The sequence below is a fragment of the Sinohyriopsis cumingii genome, chromosome 8 (genome assembly GCF_028554795.1).
Source record: "Sinohyriopsis cumingii isolate HCF-2022 chromosome 8, ASM2855479v2, whole genome shotgun sequence".
NCBI lineage: Eukaryota > Metazoa > Mollusca > Bivalvia > Unionida > Unionidae > Sinohyriopsis > Sinohyriopsis cumingii.
The window spans coordinates 98723857-98744987 of NC_142968.1; positions in this window are offsets into that span (position 1 = coordinate 98723857).

Here is a 21131-nt window from a genome sequence, read left to right on the forward strand (position 1 = left end):
CTTTTTGTACTGTCAGAGTGAAACTTTAAGTTAAAATTTGAAAGATTGAATCTATAAATAGAAGACTCACACAAATGAATGAGAGGCTCAAAATAGTTTAGGTGCATAGGACACAAACCTGCGCATGAGTATTTCGGAAGGTAAGAATATAAACTTTGAAAAGAAGATATATGAACAAAGTTATTTTTTGACATAAATAAATAAATATAGTTGGTGTTTAGACACAATTAATTATTTAAAGTTACTGACACATTTTTTGACATAGAACGCTTGGTCATACATGTTTGCTTGTCGAAATGGTAATGGAGAAGATGCATACTAGTCATTACAAGAAAATACGAACATTTCTTTTACAATATATATGTTCATTGACAAAAATACCCCCCCCCCCCCGCCATATCTAGAGAACGTCGTAGTCATAATATACATTCTGTTAAGCTTTAATCACTGGCCATTTATTTTGTACAAATGTGTGATATTATTATAATCATAAACATAACGCATTTGTTATGTATGTACACCATAGAAATGTTTAACTAGACTTAAAAATCCGCTTTTCTTAATGAAAACTTTATTTGGCAGTCTCTGTAAACAATAGGTAGTTTTTACGTGCCAGAAATGGATATGACGTACATTTATCCCTTCTATTCAACCTAGCCATTCAAGCGTTTAATTTCCCCACGTAAATGTCTATGCGATATATCTTATGATCGTGGTTTTGTACAGCAAATATAGTGTACTGTGTTGCATATGGATGTACCCAAAAGAGTGTTATGGGAAAAATAGTTCTTTCTTTTTCAGAATGACCCCGTTTACCAGAAAAAAGTGGATTCAAGCTGAAACTTTTACCATCTAATTTTTGTTTGTTTTTATTTTTCAAGTTGTATTAGAATGTGCACGCGTAAATTGAAAGCTTGCAGTGGCGTCACTAGGGCTGGTGTCACCCAGTGCGGTAATACATGGTTTCACCTATATGGACCTTGTTCCTGCACACAAATTCAAAAATGTTATAGACGGTCATTTTGATATCACCCCTCTGATAGTGTCACCCGGTGCTGTCCCCTCCCCCAGTAATGCCACTGAAAGCTTGCATTTGCTAGTCAATATCGTCAATCATATTTGCTCCATTATTCCATACAAATAAGAAAGGAAATAATTTTCTGTTGAATTTGTGCCCCTCACCCGCACGGTACAAAATAATTGATAAACATACGCTTATTTGAAAATAAAATGAAAGAAACTAACCTTGCGTTGTTATCATTTATTCCTTTTTTCATCTTGCGAAATTTATTAAAGAAAAAAATACATCCACGAACTCTGTAATGTAGCGGATAATTGCTGGCATATGCATCCTTACTTTCGTGTGTATCTCTTATGTCAAATAAGACAATCACAAAAGAGACGAAAATATCACCCGATTTGCTTGAAGGCACATGTCATTCACGCATGATAAGTTACAAGGTACAAACTGACCAAGACTGTATATTATCCAGGTCAACTATACGACGGTATCTCGCAAATAAAAACCATTATTTAAAAAAAAACATTCACAGTGAGTGCAAATGATAATCTTTTCGCTAGCATGGAATACAAACGTATTATTCAAGCAAGTTATTGTTGTGTATAATATTTATCCTGCAAAAATCGATCATGATTACATATAGCAAGCAAATAGAAGCCCGGGTGATGAATAAACACAACTGAAGCAAGCAATAAACTCCTTGCTTAACTTTCCGACAGGATATCAAATACAAAATTTTTTATTACAAAGCAAATCAACACCGAAACTGAATTTGGTATCTTTTAAGTGTGACGATTTTTTCTTATGAAGTCGGCCGACATAAGGAAGCCAGCCTTGGTTCCTTTGGATTCTTTTAAGTGTGACGATTTCTTTATTTTGTGGATGAAGTCGGTCGACATAGGGAAGCCATCACTGATTCCTTTTAACCTTTATTAACGAGAATTTTCAAAATAAATTGAAACAGTGGTACAGTTTTGAAAGAGACGCAATCTAGTGCGTCGTGCACGCATATCAATATAAGGATGAAAAGTAAATTAGTTTTCAGTATTTTCATCTAAATATTCCCTATCAATAGTTTATAGCGTTTTATTTTTGCACAAGAAGAAGCATGTACTTCGCCTTGTGGAGATAAATGTACGTCATTTCCGGTTGGCGTCCTCTATAGGTGGGAAATCGTAGCTAAGGGAAAGTAACAGCGTTGTATACTTCTATTTCGAGTAATTAAATTATTATCTTTTCTTTACACTTGATAATATTTTTTTCTTTTTGTGCGTGCATAACTACTTTCAACCATGTAATGCAAATCTGATGTAAAACGAAAAATGTTGGAGTATGGCTGGTGACCTTTAAGACTAAAAATGCAGTAAGAAAACAGTAGACAACCTCTTTTAGTTTTTATTATCTTTAAAGCTCTCTAAATGACCCCAAAAGGCAGGAAACTTCACATTATTTTCAGGTATTGTGAACTGAACGATTTTATTTTCTTTGAACTGTCGCATCTATTACATGCTTCTAGTCACTGTTTCATTGAAGTTGCTGCATCATGATCACTACAAGTTCGTGTTGTTCATTGCATTACCATCATTTAAATTGTATTTACATGTTTAGATAAGAATACTCAGAACTTTGGATAAATGATAGCCCATTTGCTTTTTGTTCAGTATGTATTTATCTACTATTTTACCCCCAGTATCACGTACGTTTCCAACAAATTCGAATACATGGTATACAAAACAACTCACCAAATAAGTAGAAAAGTTCTCTTCATACACATTTTATAGGCCTTGGACGGATTTTATGACTTTGGGCAGAAGAAGAGATTAATTTTAAACAGTCAAAATGCGTAGGTGTTTCTGTCTGTTATTAAGCCCTCATACGTTTGAAAGGATTTTCCTCCTGTTTTATAGCTTTGCGCACTTTCAGGTAAAGATTGGCCTGAGCTTTGTCTCAGTTTCAAAGGAAACTCCTTAGCTACCGGTCAGTAAATCACACTTTCTCTTTGTGTTTACATCTGGAAGATGTCACTATCGCGAGTCTCTGATTTGTTTAGACCTAAGTCAATGTGCTCTTACAAGTTCGGTTTTATTTAATCAAACCAATTCGCTACCCTCACACAGTATTTAACGTATCGTTCTGTTTATATCTCCAACTATTGTTCTCCTGCAATGGTGTTTCCATTTCGTTAACTATTTTAGCCAGACTCTCACTTTTCTTGCACAGGATCATATCATTATGTGTCACATCCCATTATTAGGTTTTCATTTCATCTAGGGAATATGCAATTATATTAAGTTTCTTTACATCATTTATTATCACTAGCATTAGAATTCTCATGGTTAAATCCGTTATGTCGATAAATGATTCAACTCTGTCTCGTGCTCTGCGCAAAGGGAGTTATACTGTGCTATAAAAGAATCATTGGCTCTAGAGAGACTATTTTGATTCAATTGAGAGTTATCCACCCATGTGATAAATAATGCACTTTGCAAGGTTGTCACCCGTCTTAAGCAGTAGACTTATGCAACATCTTGTTACTTATATGACTATACACCAGCTGCGGTATTTGTGGATGTGTTATACCTCTTTGATTTGGTTTCGCTTGTGTACTCATCGGCCCAGATTAGCCTCCAGTCCGAATGCAAACAAAGAAAAACAAGACGCATTTCACTAACAAATATACACCGCTGATTTACAGCTTCGGAATTGACGTTGATGTTTTATGTCTGTATGCTTGGAAGAAACATTAAATCTAGCATTTCTACTGTTCAACGCCAATAACCATCTTCAGAGCTTGGCAACCTGCAAAAGGTATACTCCTACTCCATGTAGTATGTTCACAAGCCACACCTGCGATGGGTTTGAGTTTGTACTTAATCGTTTTTGTTCACCTTTAGATTCCATATAAAGTTATTTTGTCTAACAACCGTCATATTTACTATTCAATTTTGTGATGGAACTGTAATATATCTCACATTTACCAGAGGTAGAATTTAATTTTTCTGAAAAAATTCCAGTTACAATAATTGCTTTGACTAACAATTCATGTTTACTGGAAGTTACACTACTACTACTGCTACTACAACAAATTAAACAATTCCGATACCTTTTCATGGTATGACACAAGTTGGTAGAGGTTGTATGTTTCATAGAAAGTCATCAATGATAGTGACCTATGTTTCCCCATATTTTAGGATCGGAACCTGGGGGAAATCCAAGGGTATTTTCCCTTTCCACACTAATGTAATCTGTGTGTTATACCATGAAACCAACTGAGATGTCAGGTGTATAGTATGACACTATACAAACAAAAAATGGCACGATGTAAACAAAGAAAGTTTAACATGACGTCATCTTGTTGAAACATTTGAACAGAATAATTAAATGTAATGCTAATAGTGTCAGACATACACTTTGAGTGATCAACACTTAAACAAACTGACGAATACTTACACCCACTGCCTAGCACATATTCCTACAAGCAGAGTTTAAGTAGTCAGAAGTAAAATAAGTTGTTGTTGTTGTGGGGTTTAACGCCATTTTTCAGCACACGATAGGCTATGCATGGCGGCCAGTATTACTGGTGGAGGAAGAGCCCGGGAAAACCCCGGGAAGAACCGCCGACCCACGAGAAGCTACTGGCAAGCTTTTTCGCATACCCACATTGGCCGAATCCTAGACTCGAACCCACGCAGACAGAGGTGAGATGACAGTGATCCGTACCGGAGAGCGCTTTAGACCACTCGGCCACTCGGAGCCCCAGTAAAATAAGAGGTAAAGCACTACAAATATAACTCGCAGAACTCCCATAACACCAGAACTAAGATATAAGAACAGGAAATGATAGGAGTGCTCACATTCGCACACAATGAAATTAGCACACTTACAAGGAGTAGGACTGCTCATGATTACACAAACATACTATCATACTTGTATATTATCTCACACAACAAAGGAAGGAAAGATGGGGAAGCAGATTTAAGTTTCCTTTGTGGAAAAGATAACCAGATACAAACAGCATATGATCACAAAACTAAAAATACACAATCTTCATCAATGACTTATGAGTATCTCTGGTTCTTTGAAATTAGACGACCTTTGGAGTTTAACAAAAGATGGTTGACATTGGCGTGTTTCATTCTTCATCTCCGCTGCGTCTTAAAAGTGAATGTCTATAATTTATAGCCTTCCCTTCCATACAGTAATGTCTGTGATCTTGGTGATACCAAACAATGATTTCTGATACCCGAGAGAGTTGGATCAAACAGTGTCCTGGAGATAATGATCGATGACTCCACATTGGATTACAACCTCCCTTGTATTTAGAGTGTATATTGCAAGGTATGAACGCGCTCTACTGGTAGCATAGGATAGGATCGAAACTGATTGGGAGGTTCCATCATGTATTATATATGCACACACACAAACATAAGCGTTTCTATAATTCACTTGTAAGTAGTAAGGTGGGGTACATTAGCGACAATGGGAATTAGCATTACAGAGACCCCTGGGTCAGATTAGCGACAAGGGAAATTTAACATGGCGAAAAATCGTGGGTCAGATTAGCGACAAGGGAAATTAACATGGAGAAAAATCGTGGGTCACTCTAGCGACAAGGGGAATTTAACATGGAACTATAGTGTGGGTCTGTCTAGCGACAAGGGGAATTGAATATGGGATTTTTTTAAAAAATTTTTTTAAATTTAAATTTAAATTTAAATTTAAAAAAGGGTAGGCAATGGAAAGGCTATCTCTTTTCGAGAAATATGGCTGGCCCTGAAAAGGGCCTTTGGGTTTCTTCTTCTTCTTCTTCTAACTCCTTAACTTCTTCCACCAAGTCCTCACTTTTTCCATTATTCCTTTCTTCTTCTTTTTCTCCTCTGGCATCCAGTCTGGATGGCCCAAGGCTCTAAACTTTTCCTGGACTTTGATCCAATTCTCATTCATCCTCTCAAACTCTGTCTGTTTCTTTTTGCTTTCCACATCTTTTCTTTCTTCCCTCCATTTCACTTTAATCTTCTCTACTTCTTCCTCCATTACTTTTCTCATCAGATCTTCCCCTTTCTTCACCTTTTCCAATCCCCATTTTACATTTCTCCACTCTGTCCAGTACAATATTTTTTCTAGGAAGCACCGGACTTGGATGACATGATCCAGTGCTTCCTTCAAACTTCCCACTCTGAAGTAAGGTGGGTTAATGAAGCCTCTTGACTTACTGACTTCTTCTTCAATCATCCCTGCTATGATATCTCTTGCTGTCTTTAGGCCTTGAACTTGACTCGTTACAAAGTCTTTCATATCTCCATGCCTCCATTCCTCTTCTATTCTTCCTAAAACATATTCTACATCCATTATCCAGAAATAGATGTCTCTCAATAAATTAAATAGAACTGATACTTGAGTCATTTTTGTCTCAGTTATTCCTTAGAATGGTTCCAACATCAAACTTTGTGGGTTCTTATAGTGAAAGCGCGTACGTGATGGAAAACATCCCCTAAAAAACATAAAATTGAGTTAGTTAGTTAGTTGGATTATAGTGGTTTTCGTTCTTTTGAACATGTACCACTTTTTTATTCACGCACTGCGTGATTTTTAATTACTCCTGGGGGAAGGAAAAGGAGCCTCATCCCCCAGGCTTTTATGTACTCAAAGAGTACTTTTTAATTTAGCCACTCAGGTGTAGGACTAACTAGTCCTTAACAACCTGACTGAAAGGCTAATAGACATGAGTGGGAATAGTCACGCCACACACTCGTGTTTCTTAGTTGGATTGAAATGCCCCAGGTGTCAAACCAAGCAGTATGTGACTCCCGCCACGATTGGTCGGCAGCGATGACGTCACATTAGGACACCCGGTCTTGTGGCATTGACGAAGTGGCCCGCTTTTTTGATATCATCAATTGCCTTTCCCAGTCCGATATTCCGGTAGACAGAGCCTTCCTTTTTTCCACTCTGTTTAGGTGGTGCAGGTTCATCAGCTTCATCGCCGCTGGATGATGATACTTCCAGGGCCGCTGCCAGCGTGGAAGTTTCAAATTCTTCAGTGTCGTCTGCCAACATTGCCTGGATTTGGCTGAGTATGTTAGTAGAAATAGCTGTGGAAGCTTGATTTAAAAGTTCAGCCAGATGTTGTTTAAGAGACAAGGAGACGGTTAGGAGTATTTTTTTTTTTTTTTTTTTTTTTTGTTTTCTTTATTTTTTTTTATTCATCAATTCCTTATTTATTTTGATTCCCTATCTTATTGGTTTGGAATGAAAACTTGTTTTTATGGTTGTTTGTATGTTATTATGGAGTCCTGTTTTAATTAATTCCTATTTTCCTATTTTAATTTTTTGTGGCCTTAATTGGTTTTTATTATTCGGGGTATGAACGGCTGTGTCAGTTTGTGAACCTACGAGACCTAGCAGGCCGTCATAATTCCCAAACAGTGATTTTGTAATATTCGTCCTTAACTGGTTTTTATTATTCGGGCTATGAACGGCTGTGTCAGTCTGTGAACCCACGAGACCGAGCCGGCCGTCATAATTCCCAAACAGTGATTTGTTATATTTTTAACTGGTCTTTGATTTACTTTCTTAGATTTTTTTGAGTAGATTGGATTCGTGTATAAAACTTATGATATTTTTGAATGTTAGATTAATATTGGGGTTTGTGTTCATCAAGAATTCTGGGTATGTTGTAGGGGATCCAATTTTATGCTGTTTAACTTTAAACTTAGCCCTTTCTTTTTCAAGTGTATGGCAGTTGTTAAAAATATGCTCTATGTCTTCTGGGACCCTGCAGTGGTAGCAGTTAGGGTTATGTGGTTGTGGTCCTATGTACTGTCCGAAGCTGTTAGCCAGCTTGGTTTTGCCCGTGAGTATTCTATTTATGAATTTTTGTTCACTGCGTTTTGTTTTGGGTGGTTTCCTATTTCTACATACTTCTTTAATGATGGTTTTTAGTTTCCTGCCTTGAGTGCTTGTGTTCCATAATTCCTGCCATTTATTATCAATGAGGGTTTTAGATATGCTATTGAGTTCGCATATGCTATAATCTAGGTTGATGTGAGTGGTTTCGTTTAGTTTTTGTTTAGCTGTTATATCTGCCATATCGTTACCTGGTATGTTAATATGGGATGGTATCCACATAAATTCTACTTGTAAGTTATTATTGTTCAGTATTTTTAACAATAAATTGGTTTGCCAAAGATAGTTTTCTCTTGATTTGGTGTTGTTATTAAGTATTGAGTTTATGACGCTTAGCGAGTCACTTATTATTACCGCTTGGGGTATTTTGTTCTCTTTGATCCATTTGAGTGCTTCAAGTATGGCCCAGAATTCAGCTGTGTATATAGAGCAGAGGTTAGGTAGTCTTCTTCCTACTTTAATGTTAAGTTCGGGGATTACGTAAGCTGCTGCTGTTCTGGGTGGTTCTGTAATTTTGGATCCATCAGTGTAAATCTTAATGTAGTTGCAATATTTTGAGTTGATTTCTTCTGTACAGATTGTGTTTAGTTTGAGTTCCTGTTCGTTTTTATTGCCATATTTCGTAATGAGGGTGTTAACTGTGGGGTTGATATTTATCCATGGTTCTTTGTCATAGTGATTTGCAATTTCTGCTTGGAGTTTGTCTATAGGAAGTTGTTCAACTAATTGATGGACTAATTTCCCTGCTGGTATGTTTTGTGATAATTTAGTTCTAAAAGGTATGTTGCATTTATTTATAGCTAGCCGGGTGGGGTGTGTGTCGGGGTGTGTTGTTAGCCTGGCTGCATATCTGAGGGTGAGTTCTTGTCTTTTAAGGTGGAGCGGCAGTTCTCCAGTTAAGATTTGAAGTTCCACTAGTGATGTGGATGGTAGTGCACCAGTGCAAATAATTAGGGCCTTTCTTTGTATGCTATCTAGTTTTTTGAGGTTATTTTGCGGTGCCGAGTTGTAAATTTGGCATCCGTAATCTAGTTTAGATCTAATTAACGATTTATATAAAGCTAGTAAGGTTTCTTGATTGGATCCCCAGGTGGTTCCTTTAAGGGTTGTAAGGAGGTTAAGGTCTTTATTACACCTTTTGACTAGTTCGTTTATGTGGTGTCCCCAGTTTAGCTTGGAGTCATAATGCATTCCTAAAAATCGTGCTACATTTACGAATTTAATTTCTTGATTTTGGATGGTGAGTTTGGGAAACTGATTTTGTAATTTACGTTTGGTGGTGAATAATACTGCTATGGTTTTTTCATGGGATATTTTGAAACCCCATTTATCAGCCCATTTCCCTATTTTGTTTAAACTTGTTTGAATATCGCTGATTACTTTGTGGTTGGAAGGGTTTCCTGCTCTCCATAATCCACTATCATCAGCAAATTGTGAGAGTTCAATTAGTTTTGATGTTAAGTTGGTGTCCAAGTCATTAATCATGATGTTGAAAAGGGTTGGGCTGAGTACGCTCCCTTGTGGTGTACCGTTTTCAAGTGTGTGTGGTTCAGAGTAGGTGTCGCCGACTCTGGTTGATATTTTACGGTCAGCGAGGAAGTTTTCAATGAATTTAAACATTCGACCTGTGATGGCGTAGTGGTTGAGTTTGGCTAATAAGCCTTTGGTCCATACAAGGTCGAATGCCTTTTCGAGGTCAATAAATACTGCAATTAAATTCCTATCAGCTTTGCGTTTGGAGTTGAACGCCAATTTAATTGCGGTTTCTAATCGTATTAGTTGATCCGTGGTGGATCTTTTGTTTCTAAATCCGCATTGATTATCGGAGATTAAATTATTGCTCTCTAGGTGGTGTTTGAGTCGGTTGGTGACTATGGTTTCCATGATCTTACAAATGTTGTTTGTTAGGGAAATGGGTCTGTAGGAGCTAATATCGTTAGGGTCTTTTCCTTGCTTGGGTATTGGAATTACTATTGCGTGTTTCCATTTATCGGGTAGTTTGCCTGAGGTCCATATTTGGTTTAGTAATTTAATAATTGTTTGTTTAATGTTATTTGGGATATTTTTGTATATTGTGTATCCTATTTGATCTTCCCCTGGGCTAGTTTCGTTTTTGGTTTTCAATGCTAGGTCCCATTCGTAAGTTGTAATGTCTTTATTTAGGTTCGAGACTTTGGGACCGAGGTCTTTAAAGAGATTACTATGGGTTCTTTCTACATTGTCCCTATGTAATTGAAATGCTGGGGTGTGGTTGGTGTTGCTACTCATATCTGAGAAATGCTGAGCTAGTCGGTCAGCCTTTTCTTTATTAGTAATGGCTCCAGCTATTTTTGGAGTGGTGTTAGTTGTCTTTCCTCTAATTGATCTAATCTTATCCCAGACTTGTTTGGTACTAGTTGTGATATTGATATTCGTGCAGTAATTATGCCAAGTTGATTCCTTTGCCTGTTTAATTATGTTTTTAAGGTTTTTCTCCTTTTGTTTATATATAGTGAAATCAATAGAGTTTTTAGTGCGTTTGAATTTATTGAGGGCTTTTTTCTTATCAGTGATGGCTTGTTTGCATTCATCATTCCACCATGGGACTCCTTGTTTATGTGGGTTACCACTGGTTTTGGGTATGTTAGTGGTGGTTGCCTTTAGTATGGTATCAATCAGGTCTTCGTAATATTTATTAATATTATCATTTTCTATGTTTTTGGTGTCTATTTTGCTTAGTGTTTCATTAAATGAGGTCCAATCTGCTTTTGAATATATCCATCTAGGGGTTCTTTTTAGCGAGTTGTATTGGACCGTCATCTGCAGGGTGACTATTACTGGAAAGTGGTCACTGCCCAAGGGGTCAGTTTGATCCACTCTCCAGTCCGCCACCTGGGTTATTGATGGCGAGCAAATGGTGAGGTCGATGGCGGACATGAGACCGTTTTCTGGGTTAAGGCGTGTTTTTGTACCGTCATTTAAAATGGCTAAGTTAGATTCTGCGGTCCATTCTTCAATCAATTTGCCTCTTTTGTCCGTCACACCGCCCCCCCCCCCCATAGCTCGTTATGGGCATTGAAATCTCCACAGATGACGATCTGATTTACTCGTTTGTGATCATTTATTTGTTTGTAAGTAATTAAGTTAGCTGTGCCTGATGTTCCCCCTGGGTCATAAATATTGAATATTTGTATTTGACCCTTGCCTGTATGAATTATGAGGGACTGAATTTCGAATGCTTCGTTGCTACCTGGGGTTGGTGTTATGGTTATTGTTGTTACATTCGGGATGTTATCTGCTATATAGATGGCTAAACCCCCACCTCCTTGTCCCGTGGTTCGATTTTTGAAGTGACCTGGGGCATATCCTGGGAGTTTGGGTATTTGTTTGGTTCTACTTGTTATTTTTGTTTCTTGAATGCATATAATATCTGGTTTGTGTTCTAAGCTTTGTAATTTGGCTTTGAGTTCACTGATATTACTTATTAAGCCTCTAGCATTCCATTGCCATATTATAATGTTCCGGTTTGTTGTATAATCCATTATTGGGGTGGTCATTTATTGATTCTTTTGTGTTGAGGGTTATTATGTTAACTTCAAATTTGATTCGATTTTGCTTATTATGCTTATTATCTGTGTTATTTTATCCACGATGTAGTGGTGGTTGTTGATAAGTTCGGCTTTGATCTCTGTGAGTAACTTTTCTATTGTCGGGTTTGACAGTGATTTGTTTTTGGTGTTAGTGTTATCTGATTCTTCGGGGTGGAGTTGTGAGTCTTTGTGGGATTTGATTAAGAATGTATCTTGTTTATTTAATCTTGTTTGATCTTGTTTGACCTTGTTTGACCTTGGTAGGTTGGGTGTTTGGGCTGTGGTTGCTTCAGTTGCTGGTTTGTTTGGGGTCATGATGTGGTAATTTTTATTACTGGGGGTTAGTTTTTTCGCTGCATGATACGGGATTTGCTTGTTGTTCATGATATCTATGGTTTGATATTCCTTGATAGTGTTGGGGCATTCGTGGGATTTAGGTAGGTGCGGGCCCCTGCAGTTGGTACATTTGGGTGTGGTTCTACAACATACATCTTTGTGGTTTCCCCCACATTTGTAGCATAGTTGGGTATATCTACATCTGTTAGAGAAATGTCCCCAGTGTTGGCAGTTGCTGCAGAACCTGGGTTTGTTTATGTATGTCTCAAGGCGGTGGCGTGCCCCAGAGTGATCTAGTCTTATCATGGTTGAGAGTGGAGAATTTGATTCTAGTATCGCTGTATTGGTTTCCTGTCCTAAATGATTTTTGAGTTTATACGCCCTATTTATGGGGGTACCACTGTCTTTGAGTTTGGCAGTGAGGGTTTCATTGTTTATCCCTTTATTTTGTCCTGTGAGTTTTAGAACTGCTTTAAATGTGGGGGTGTTCGTGCGGGAGTATGTGGCTAAGTCATTTGTTCGTGTGTTATTGTTTATTGCCATGAGGGTCTGGTTGCTATTGTGTGTTTTGGTTATTATGTTCTTTGTCCCTATTTGTTTGTGTCTTACCTAGATCATGACCAAACAACGCGCGGACGTGAAGGAAAACATCCCCTACTTTCTCATTTCATATAATAGAACCAAAACTATACTCTCCACATACGCTAAGAAACAATAAACAAAATCCATAATCTACTATCCACACAATCGTACGTGAGCGCTTACAAAACCCTAACTATACTCTTCACCTACGCTAAGAAACAATAAAGAAACCCATAATCTACTATTCACACAAACATACCTTAGCTCTTACAAGCACCAACACACAAACACATACCCTCACACTATCTTAAAAAAGAGTTAGTGTTTATATTCACACTACTCTACCTACACATTGGTAAATTGATGGTTATTTCTTTTCTAGAGTATTGGGTAGCCCTGAAAAGGGCTGTTTTTTGTTTGGAACTTCATGGACACCTGGTTAATGGTGGCACCTTCCAGGCCTGGCGCCGCATACACATCTTATCCCCCAGTTACTTTTTACCTTTTGGGGGGAGAGAGGAGAGGCAGGATATGTCGCTTCAGAATCCCAATTTTCGCTCTCTGGGATTCTGAAATTTCTTCTTCTTCTCTCCTTTTCCTCCTCCTCCTCTTCTTTGTATCTTCTCTCCTCCTCTTTGTATCTTCTTTCCTCTTCTTCTTTATATCTTCTCTCCTCCTCTTCTTTGTTTCTTCTTTCCTCCTCTTCTCTTATCCTTCCCTCCTCCACAATGGCTTCCGCGGCCAGTTCATTTAATATGCGCCTGGCATATTCCAGATGCACATGAAGTTAAAACAGTTTCTCCAGTCTCGTGTTCATTTTTGGTGTTGATCAATCAACAAGGGTAGTTGGACTGCCGAACGAGTTTCAATTTATAGTGAAAGCGCGGACGTGAAGGAAAACATCCCCCTAAAAACATAAAATTGATCTTACCTAGATCATGACCAAAAAACAACAACGCTCGGACCTAAAAGAAACACTCACTCACTTTTTTATGCTACCCATCACTATTTTAAAATTTTTTATAAATCACTTCAATAGACTATCCACATACGCAAAGCAATCCAATCTAACCCCAAATATACACCTCAAACACCAAAAAGACATCATTTTAATCTACTATCCATACCAACTTACTTAACCACTTACAAACACAAACACACAAACACATACCCTCACATCTTTTTAAAAAAGAGTTAGTGTTTATTTTCACACTACTCTACCTACACACATTGGCAAATCGATCGTTATTTCTTTTCTAGAGTATTGGGGTAGCCCTGAAAAGGGCTGTTTTTTTGTTTGCTATGGCATTCTTTTTAGTTTCTAAGAATGCGATGTCCTCTGAGGATAGACTTTCTGGCGATAGGTCTGCTTCTTCGGAAAGAGAAGAAGAACTCTTTGGTGTCGATACGACAATCGACAAAGCCTCTGTCAGCTTCAGGTTGCTGCTGCTGCTCTTGTTGTTGTTGTTGTTGCTGCTGTCTCTGAAGTCTGTACTTCTCTGTCCATTCTTCTTTCTCCCTGTTCATTTCTTCTCTGAAGAGCTCTTCTATCAGGTCTTCAGTGATTTTTAACATTCTCACATTCTCTATTTCTTCTGGCTTCGGTATCAGACTGTGTCTGACCCTATGCAAATTCACGTAGGCTTCGTTGAGTTTAGCTAGTTTGGAGCACATCTTCGTAGGAGGATGAGTCGACAATGGATGGTTAGACTGGAAACAACCCGGTTCTTAAAGTCAAAGCGCGGACGTGAAGGAAAACATCCCCCTAAAAACATAAAATTGATCTTACCTAGATCATGACCAAAAAACAACAACGCTCGGACCTAAAAGAAACACTCACTCACTTTTTTATGCTACCCATCACTATTTTAAAATTTTTTATAAATCACTTCAATAGACTATCCACATACGCAAAGCAATCCAATCTAACCCCAAATATACACCTCAAACACCAAAAAAGACATCATTTTAATCTACTATCCATACCAACTTACTTAACCACTTACAAACACAAACACACAAACACATACCCTCACATCTTTTTAAAAAAGAGTTAGTGTTTATTTTCACACTACTCTACCTACACACATTGGCAAATCGATCGTTATTTCTTTTCTAGAGTATTTGGGTAGCCCTGAAAAGGGTTGTTTTTTTGTTTGCTATGGCATTCTTTTTAGTTTCTAAGAATGCGATGTCCTCTGAGGATAGACTTTCTGGCGATAGGTCTGCTTCTTCGGAAAGAGAAGAAGAACTCTTTGGTGTCGATACGACAATCGACAAAGCCTCTGTTAGCTTCAGGTTGCTGCTGCTGCTCTTGTTGTTGTTGTTGTTGCTGCTGTCTCTGAAGTCTGTACTTCTCTGTCCATTCTTCTTTCTCCCTGTTCATTTCTTCTCTGAAGAGCTCTTCTATCAGGTCTTCAGTGATTTTTAACATTCTCACATTCTCTATTTCTTCTGGCTTCGGTATCAGACTGTGTCTGACCCTATGCAAATTCACGTAGGCCTCGTTGAGTTTAGCTAGTTTGGAGCACATCTTCGTAGGAGGATGAGTCGACAATGGATGGTTAGACTGGAAACAACCCCGGTTCTTAAAGTCAAAGCGCGGACGTGAAGGAAAACATCCCCCACACGGTTTTTGAGTCGCAACGTTTAGTGAGTGTCATGAGAGGGATAGTAAGAAATGAAAGAGCATCAATCCAACATTCTTATAGCTAAACAAAAGACAAAGGCATTTTTTTCAAAACACAACATTTTTTATTCAAAAATCACTTAACACTAAACAACAACAACTCTAACATTTTTAACAATAATCCAACAATATAACATCAAACAATTTTTTTCAAAACACAGCATTTTTTATTCAAAAATCACTTAACACTAAACAACAACAACTCTAACATTTTTAACAATAATCCAACACTAAAAGTTTCTCCACTAGGTAAAGAGGGATAACAGTCTTCCATGGTTTCTAGTAATCTAGGATGACTTCTCTCAAACTGTTGATTTCTATGGTATTATCGAATTCTGCATACAGGATGACGTTCACCGTTTCATCAGGGTCTCGGTCTTTAAACTGAATTTCCACACGAATCTGGCCGGATTTTATAGGGTGGAAATGTCCCTCGTCGCTGCCTTGGTCTGGAGCGAAATCGAAAGCCCACAAAGCGTAGCCTCCTGCATAATCCTCGTACGTAATACCGTGACTGGTATTGGTTCCTAACTGTCCGGTGGCTTCCTACAGGGACAAGTACGATCTCAAGTAATTCTTCTTGGTAAAGTCAGGTTCGAAAGGTCGGGTACACAAGGTCTTGCCATCGCGACTGACTTCGATTTTGGACACGCCAAAGTGTTGAAAGTAGAAAGGATTTTTTTCGGCAGCTCCGTTGAAGGCTGTATTCTCGACGATACCAACGATCAAACGTTTGGGTAACTGTCCTTGGAACAGATGATCTTCGATCATGGATCGCTGTCCCTTGGGAATGGTGAAGGTTTTCACTTCCACGCGTCGTATGGGATACTTGGCAGTCGTTCTGCTCAACGTCTGACTGATGTCGTTTCCCACTTTAGGTAACACTTCCACACGGCGTACGTAGAGTCTGGCTTCTAGGATTTTGGTTTTGTAACCGTCACTATCAGCCATCAAATGGAAAGCGGCACTGCTACGATTCAGTCGCAGGCGGACATCCACCCCGTTCAGCAAATACTTTTCTTGCAACCACATGTCCAAATGCAAACGATCCATCAGTTCTAAACTTGTGTCGGCTCCCGTGATTCTCTTTTTTCGTTCTACAAATCCATCATTGTTGTCTTTCTTTTCATCAGTTTCCAATATTTCAAACTTGGTAGGTTCGTCAGCTTCCCATACCACACAGGCATTGAGATGAGTGTTCTTGGCATCTATTCCGTACGTCAAGAGATTTTCCAGGTAGGCACGATAAGGGTAAGTATCCATGCTGCTACTGACCAGTTTGTTATTCAAGTACAAGTCCACTCCACTGAACAAGGAATGCATGAAATTGTTGACGGGAGCTACTGCTTCATCGTCTATAGCACCTCCAGTCTTATCTAGAATTTTGACTTTCAGGTACAAGTAACTGCTATTCAGATCGATGTAATCTTCGGGCTGTCCTTTGATTTCAAACTCGATGGGAGCGGAATCGGTCAGTGAGGAGACGGGGTGAAATTCCACCCACTGGGATTCTTGCATCGTCATCATCGTGGGGGGCATGGCAAACAGATCCAGTTCCGTCTTGGAACAAGCGCAAGATTCTCGGTGCATCATTTTTTTGTCTCTTTTCTCAATAATCGAAAACGTCTAAGTCTCGAACGGTTCTTCTTTTCTTGGCCTTTCTCGCTTGAAGTCTGGTGAAAGGGTGTTTTCTTCGTCGTCTCTTTCTGCCTTGTCCTTGCTGAATGCCTGACTCGGTAGCGTGCAGGGCATTTATAGGTGTTTCTCGTTGGCCTAAAATGTCTTTACCCGTTTGCAGCAAGACATTTTTGCCTGCCCTCATGAAGGCTTCTTTAGGGTTTTGTTTGTCGATGATGACATTTTGGAGAAATTCTTTGCCTTGCGTCAGTGCCGCATCTTTCAAGGCGTGCAATCCGCGTGTCACCATCGGTTTCAACACCGGGGCCACCGAACGAAAGGCCGATTTTAACATGTCTCCTAAACCGTGTCCTCGCTGTCGAGCAACCCCTCGGTACACTGGATACATGACTTACTTACGAGTCGTGAGAGAACCGTTTTCGAAAATGGAGTTTCACCGTGACTTTTCCTTTGGTGAATGGAATATTTTGTCCCAGATCTCCTTTTATAGCAATGTTGACCGTGTCCAAATACGACTTACTGACAGGTAAATAGTGAGGATGGACAAATTCGCGGTGGACGTGGTAAGTGTTTCCACCTTCCTCGTCAGCGTTCGTGGCAGAATCCACTTTGAAAGGAATGACACGCAGTAACGTACGGAGGTGTGTCCCACCACGTTGTACTCCACCACATCGGAATACACGAACATCAAATTCAGTCCTTGGTTCAGTTCTACCGGGGCACGAAATAACTTGCTAAAAGACTCGTTGTCGTAAACGATGGGTAATTCGTTTTTCTTGAGCATGGCCTTTCTCATGTCCATGTCTCCGCCCAACATGTCAAACAATTCAGGACAAAATAAAATGGACACGATTTTACTTCGTTCAAATTTCATCAAGAAGCGACGAGCTGCTTTGTGGTACTCCATGGTGACATTTTTGTTGACATGCTCCAAAGCTTTCAGAAACACGACATTAAACCTGGAGGTTATGGTGCTGACCAAATGTTGACCACTAAAATAATAGCCTGGGGGAATGAACAAGTGATAGGTGGTGTACTTTTGTGTACGGGTTTTCTTGTCATATTTGACATTGCTATCCATCCACTGTTGCATTTGCTCGTCATGAACTTCCACAACAAAAAAATTTTGATTGGGAAGGACATTGAGGACTTGGGTCGGGTGAATCATTTCTACTAAAGCCACTTCCCAATGGGCTTCGTGATCTAACTGGATGGCCTGAGGTAATTTGGCCGTGTAACAGCACAACGTGTTCTTGGGAAACACCTCCATGGAACTGTCACTGGGTAAAGTTAAGTAAAATTGGTTTTGGTGACTCATAATTCCAGAGTTCTGTGGCTGTCCGAGGGGTTACTGGACGTCAGAGGCGTGGCTCCGTCTAAAATGGGGTTCTGGTTGTGATTGAAGTGGTGACTGGCACTGGCACTGGACACAAGGTTCCCGGGGTTCCCGTTCGAGGTGAATTTCAGGGAGGGATTAGGAAGCAGGTAACCGATGCAACTGCTCAATAAAATGGTCCACAATTGTTTGTCTCCTTGTTGCAAACTAAAATTGGCGATGGCTGCCCCGATGACACAATACACCACGAAGATTTGGCAGAAAAAGACGATTTGCGTTTTAGGCACACGTTCTCCACACCACACCCACAAGGGTTGTTTTTGTAAATCTTGCACAGAAGAACTAGGGGAAGGAGGAGTGGTCGACGTAGCTGCGTCTGCTGTGTGAAAAGGCATGATGGTCACTTCTTTTTATAGTCGATGACTTGCGAAGCGTCGATCCAAGAATCAAAACTGGGTGGATATCCTTTCCAACGTACTTTGACTTCTTTGACACGTCGTTTGCCCACTTTACGGGTTCTGCGTTCGAGAATGCTTTCGATGTCGTACACGTCGTCTTCTTTTTTGGTCACACGTTGTAACTCGGGCAAATAAAACGTTCCTTTGAGCACTTCTCCGTTCATGTCTTCCAATTTATAGACGGCAGGATGACGGCCATGCACTCGTCCAGTGACGCGAAACAATTCGGTCGTCCAGTTAGGTAAGTAACCTTTGTCGAAAGTGCGTTTGGTTTTGCCAATGCGCACCCAATCTCCTACGGCCAAGCCTCCACTTTTCTTGGGGACAGCCCTCGTCGGGGACGTACCAAACAGGCGCTCAAACACCAACACTTCGTTGTCGGGAGTCACGTTTTGCGGGGCACGTCCAATGCTTCGATGGTAAGATTGGTTGTACGCTTGCACCAGGTGCGGTAAGATGTCGATGTACTTCAGAGTGTGGTGATGCGTAAAATATTTCCACATGCGTTCTTTCAAAGTGCGTTGAAAACGTTCCACGATGCTGGCTTTGGTTTCGGGATTCTCGGTGGTAAAAAAATGAATGTCACGTTTCTTTAATTCTTTTTGGAAAGCTTGGTTCAGAAATTCGGTGCCTTTGTCCGTTTGCCATCGAAGAGGGTGACGACCGCTTTGTTTCAGCACTCGTTGCAGGGCTCGCACTAACTCGCTGCTCGATTTGGAAGTCAAGGGTACGACCCAAGCAAATTTGGAAAAGACGTCGATGACACAAAACAAATATTTGTAGCCACGATTGTAGCTGGCCAAATGAGAGACATCGGCTAAATCGGCTTGCCATTGATGATCGATGCCTTCCACTCGGATGCGACTTCTGGCAAACTTGCGTCGAATGGGTTTGTGTAAAGTGTAGGTAGCTTGTTCTTGTAACCATCGTTGCACTTGAGGTAAACGGAGACTTTTCAGTCGCGTTTTGGCAGCACGATACAATTTTTGAACTCCTGCGTAACCTGCAGGATGGGAGGGATCGTAGTAAATGCTGGCTAAGACTTTTTCCATTTTTTTTTGTGTTGGTTGGTGTGTTAATAAGGCACCCACTCTTGGAGGATGCTACTCTTTTTCGCTTGGGGTATTTTCTTGGATTGCAATGCTTTGCGTGTGCGACCGGCAATAGGTGTCGAAGAGGAGGAGGATGTCTGAGCGGGGGATATCGGTTCTTGTTTCACTTCTGTCTTCACTTCTGTCTTCACTTTCTTTTTCTCTTGTGATGAAGAAGGGGTGGCCATCATCTTTTTAATCCATCCAATTCTGGAGGTAGGTGGTGTTGTTAACTTGCGTACTTTTTCTGGTGGAGTTTGAAACCCTTCTTCTTCTTCTTCTTTTCCTTTTTCTGTCTTGGTCACTGGTACTGGTACTGGTGATGGTGCTGGACTTTTCATCAAGGTCTTAAAATCTTTCAGAGTGGGTAGAGCTGTTTCGTCTAAAGCTTTCTGGTGAAAGAGTTGCAGTCGTTGGAAGAGTTGACCGTACTTTTGCGATTTTTCTGTTTCGGACAAATCTTGGCGATCCATCAAGGACTGCAATTCGTGTTGTAACTGGGACATCTCGCTCAAATGGGGATTGGGAGGTAAATGCGGGGTGTGTTGTTCTTGCCACCGATGGTATTCCATCCATCGTTTGTAAGGCACTAAAGCTAGTTTTCGTCCTTCCATGGGGTTGTCAGGGGTCGATTCTGAGATCTTGGAACTTCCAAGGCCTTTTTATCTTGCTCCCACCAGTCCTCCCAACATGGTTCCCAAGACTCCTTTCAGTATGGGGCCTAACAAGAGAGGTAAAATACCTCCACGTTGCACTAACATCTTCTTTTTTTGACGAATGGGAATTTTCTTTTGAACCATTTGGCGAAGAACGTGACGATGTTTGCCTAAGCATTGTTTCTGGTGTTTGGACAAAGGGATCGTACCTTTCAAAACGTTCAAACAACATTCGCACACGGTATCGATGACCTCTTTGGAGGCTGTTTGAATGAGTTTTTTTCGTAGGGGTGGAGAAGCTTTGGACAGGACAGATAACATGTCCCCATGTTTGGCTAAACGTGGTGGCAGTCCTTTCCTTTTCTTTCCTTGGGGTTTTCTGGAGGGTGACATCTTTGAGTCTTCACGAGCACCAAAAAACACTGATACCCGACTTGGTCACAGGCCTTTTTTATACTGGAACACGTCGCCACTGATTGTCTTTACGTCGTATTAGTTTGAGGACAGGCATGACACGTCGTGCAGGGGTACGTAACGGACTAAATCGAGCCAGTTCTTGCTTGGACAAATCCAGCAAACTTTGTAACATGCCCGATCTTTCTTGAACTTTGATTTTGGGAGAAGGTACTTTGTGAGCAGCAGCCACTGCCACTAAATTGGAAGGTCCTGCCACTGGGGAAGTTCTTTTGGGGGTCATCAACGGAGAAGTTCTTGGTGTGATCAACGTCTCCAAGTACTCTTCAGTTCTGGGTGTCATTAACGGAGAAGTGGACAAACGTGAAGCTGCCGGAGACGCAGTCACCGCCGTGGCAGGTCGTGGTTTGCGAGTGTAAGGTTGCGTCCTGGCCG